The following is a 4,204-nucleotide window of genomic DNA, read 5'->3' on the forward strand; positions in this document are numbered from 1 at the left end:
AATATGCCAGGACATCTTATGTAACATGTTGCCAGGATACCCCCCCCCTTTTTTTATCCAGTTCTGCTTGATTCAATTTTAAGAATCTTCCCTAAACTGTGCTGTCAGCTCCCCAAGTAGACATAATCATTAGCACATGTCATATGCCACGTCACTGATTTATTTTTCTCCCAGACTACAGGTAGTTGAGGTCTAAATAACTTTTAACTTGTCTAAAAATGAAAGTGTACACCTTCTCTGTTTATGATTTGGTGATTGGAGTTGACATAAAGGGAGTTAATTCTTTCAATTGTTTATTGTCTTTCTCTTGTTAATCTGTAGACTTCCAGTCATGATGACGACATCAGCACAGATGGTCACATGAGTAGCACTTCAACCAGTGGAGAGAAAGAAATCAACAATCCAGCTGTGAAGATGAACTCAGTAATGACAACTCCTCCACAACCAGCCTGCTGGATATGGACATTCAAGAGGTACACTTGTAAAATTGTTTTGGGGTTGGGGGAATACACTAGGCCAACTTTGTTAACATAAGCCCCTTTTAGACAGCCTGTTCAGCACAGGTTTTATGCGCCTCTGATGCGCCTCGCTGGTCTGTTTAAACAGCACTGGCGTGGGCTTGGGGGTCTGAGTTTCACCGCCACTGACCTGACTTTGGACATAATAGCAAACATTTATGGAAAAAAAAAACTTTTATTAAAGTTGAAAACCATGTATGACCTATGCTGGGTCACATTAGAACTTAAAGTCAGATGATGTTTTTACTGTTCTCAAATGTAAAAATGGGTCACATTGGGCCCTCAGCATTTTTTAAAGGTTAAATAACCTGTTACTTAAACATTTTTCGTTGTGCTGTGATCTTAAAGTAAACTATACTAGTGTAGAGCCCCGTATAAGCAAATGTGCAGCTTAAATTTTCCCTTTAATTTAGGTTCTTAGGAAAACTGCAGCTTATCAGTTGATCGTTAATCAATAAGGTCTATTAACTAACGATTAATGAATTAATTGATAATTTCAATCATGGATGTATTAACTACATTTTTCATTCTCTTGCCTTTCTTCACATGTAGAATGATAATTCAGATAACCAAATCAATACAGAAGAACACTGGAGTAACACTTCCAACAGTGAAGATGATGAACTCAACACTAGGAACCCTACCACAAGCCAATTGGATGTGGACATTTCAGAGGTAAATGCACCATTCTATGTGGTAGTTTGTATGCATTTAATGTCTACTCTTTTAATTAATTACTTCAAATAATGTTTTTCCCTTGTCAACCCGTAGAATGAAGAAGTCCTGTCACATTCTGAAGAGGACTTGATTGATGCCGCCAGTAATGAAGGTGAAAACCATGCTGATGATGAAGATGTGACTAGAGAAAAGACACCTGATTTTCCAGTGGTATGCAGACATTGGTTCGATAACACATTGCTAGTAGTTGATGTCAGCTCATTACATCAAATTAGAACATTTGGAGATAATATTATATTTTATAATTGTATAATATATAATTTTGTTTTTAATGGTAAAAATACTTTATGCTAGACTGATATTACTGCTCAAGTTTGCTGCTACTCATTCTCATATATACATGCTTTTTCTATCTCTTTTCATAAATCTACAGGGCAGTGAAGACCAAGCAGACAAGCCCCTGTATCCCGGTGCACCTGTTTCAAAGGAAGAAAGTTTATTGATGCTGATGTCGTATGTGCTGCGGAACAATTTAACAGGCAAAGCACTTACTCATTTACTGGAACTCTTCAACCTGATGTTTCCAGGTCTGATTCCACCCTCACATTACCTTTTCAACAAAGAATTTGGAAGTTCATCACAGCCTGAAGTTCACTTTTATTGTGAAAAATGTTTAGCATACTTTGGCATTAGTGCAGACTGTCCCTCTCATTGTACCCTTTGCAACAAAGTATTTGATGCCAACACAAGTTTAAAAAAGGGCTTCTACTTTCTTGTAATTCCCCTTCATGCACAGATTAAACAACTTCTGCAGGAACATGATGTTAATCTTACTGAAAAAAGTAGATCCTTTGATGTTTTAACCGACATACAGTCTGGTGGAGAGTATCAAAAATTGTGTGACAGTGGAGTTCTTGGAAAAGATGATTTGACTCTGATTTGGAATTGTGATGGTGCACCAGTGTTCAAAAGCTCTAAATGCAGCATTTGGCCGATCAGTGCCAGATAATTGAACTGGAACCAGAAATGAGAAAAAGGCACTTTTTGATGTCAGCATTATGGTTTGGGCCAACTAAACCATCCATGTTAACATTGCTGACACCATTTGTGAAAGAAGCTTCATTATTAGAGACTGAAGGTATTGACTGGCAAGACAGACAAGGACACAGTCATCTTTCTAAAGTATTTGTGCTGATTTGTAGCTCTGATTCTGTGGCTCGTCCATTGCTTCGCAACACTAAACAGTTCAATGGTTTTTACGGCTGTGATTTTTGCTTGCACAGAGGTGGTAAATCGTATCCATACGAACAACCTGAACCCCCACGTAGAAATGAGAGGGACCATTTCAGTCATGCAATGTCAGGTACAACTGATGAGCCAGTGTTTGGAGTCAAAGGGCCATCTCCTTTAATGCAGCTTCAACACTTCCAAATGATAAATGGCTTTGTACCTGAATATCAACACAATGTGTGCCTTGGAGTCACTCGGCAGCTCTCAACACTATGGTTTGATACAACAAACAGTGATTCCCCCTGGTACATAGGTAAAGAAATGGCTGAAGTTGATAGGCGACTTGTAAAAATCAAACCACCTGTGGAGATTACTAGGACACCAAGATCACTGACTGAAAGGAAGTTCTGGAAAGCTTCAGAGTGCCGAGCATTCCTCCTTTTCTATTCACTACCTGTATTGAAAGGCATACTCCCTGCAAGATTTTGGAACCATTTGTTCCTACTGGTGTTTGGCATATATACTTTATTGCAGGATACCATAAAGACCAAAAGCATCCAGATGGCAGAGCTTGCTTTAAAAAAATTTGTCGTTGAGTTCCAAAGACTGTATGGGAAAAACAACATGACCTTTAATATACACTTGCTAACACACACTGCTCAAAGTGTCAATCACTGGGGGCCATTATGGGCTGTATCAACTTTTTCATTTGAATCCAATATGGGCACTCTCAAGAAGTATTTTCATGGAACACAGTGTGTCCCCTCACAAATAGTTAGAACATTTCTGTTGTGGAGAGAATTGCCACAAAGGGCCAAGAACACTATCCACCCAGAACATGAAAAAGTACAATCTTTTGTTGAAGAACTTTACTTTAATAAAAGAAAAACTAAAAATTGTGAAATACTAAATGAAAGTGTCAGAGGTTTTGGTCATCCCCCGATGCAAGAAAGTATTAAAATGTTATATAGGCTTGCCCTTGCAAAGTTGTGTGGAAATCTAAGCAACTGCTTCTGGTCTTACAACCGTTTTTTGGTTGATGGAGTTCTGTATCACAGTCAAAACTATGACAGACTAAAGAAGAGATACAACAGTGCTGTATGCTTGAAAGATGGTACATTTTGTTTAGTTACTGACTTGGTTGTTTTTAAACAGGTGTGTTCACATCAAATTTCTGCATTCTGTTCGTGTGCTAAACTATGTTGTGTTTTAGTCGAGGTACTTTCTAAATCACACAGGCCTGTATGTAAAGATTCACAGATCAATGTACAAAGTACTTTCATGTATCAGGTTAAAAAGACTGAAACTGTTAATGCTGTCTGGCCTAACATGATTAAAACAAAATGTGTTCTTGTTGAAACAGATGATGCTGTGTACATAACACCATTGCCAAACCCTTATGAAAGGGACTAGAACTTGATCAATAAAGTCAAGTCAAATGTTTCTCTGTTTTTGTGTATGTTTTTAAGGTACCGTACATAAAGATGATGCAATTGAGCACACATACTATTGACTGTAAACTTTTAAGCTCTAACTCACGATCTTGAACAGTTTTATAGGGGTAATACCTTTAGTGAAAAACATTTTTATTCTGCTAAATTAAAGGTAAGCACAAGTCAATGACTTGACCTTATTCTGTACTTGGATCAAGATATACTAAGTATTAGTACTTTGTGGCAGAAAGAAGTAAGAAATATACTAAAGTACAAGTATAAGCTTTAGTATTTAAGTATAAGTCTATTAATGTACTAAGTCTTAGACTATTCTTTATACTTTTA

General features: G+C 37.4%; 1 long non-coding RNA gene across 1 annotated transcript; it reads left to right on the plus strand.

The window, feature by feature from the left end:
- Window positions 1-1,090: 1,090 nt before the first annotated feature.
- Window positions 1,091-1,905, plus strand: LOC307088316. The gene is made up of 3 exons (XR_013812554.1): window positions 1,091-1,193; window positions 1,290-1,406; window positions 1,630-1,905. It is a non-coding gene; the product is annotated as an uncharacterized lncRNA (long non-coding RNA).
- The last annotated feature ends 2,299 nt before the right edge of the window (window positions 1,906-4,204 follow it).

This window comes from Pollachius pollachius (assembly GCF_949987615.1).
Source record: "Pollachius pollachius genome assembly, chromosome: 16".
Classification (NCBI taxonomy): Eukaryota; Metazoa; Chordata; class Actinopteri; order Gadiformes; family Gadidae; genus Pollachius; species Pollachius pollachius.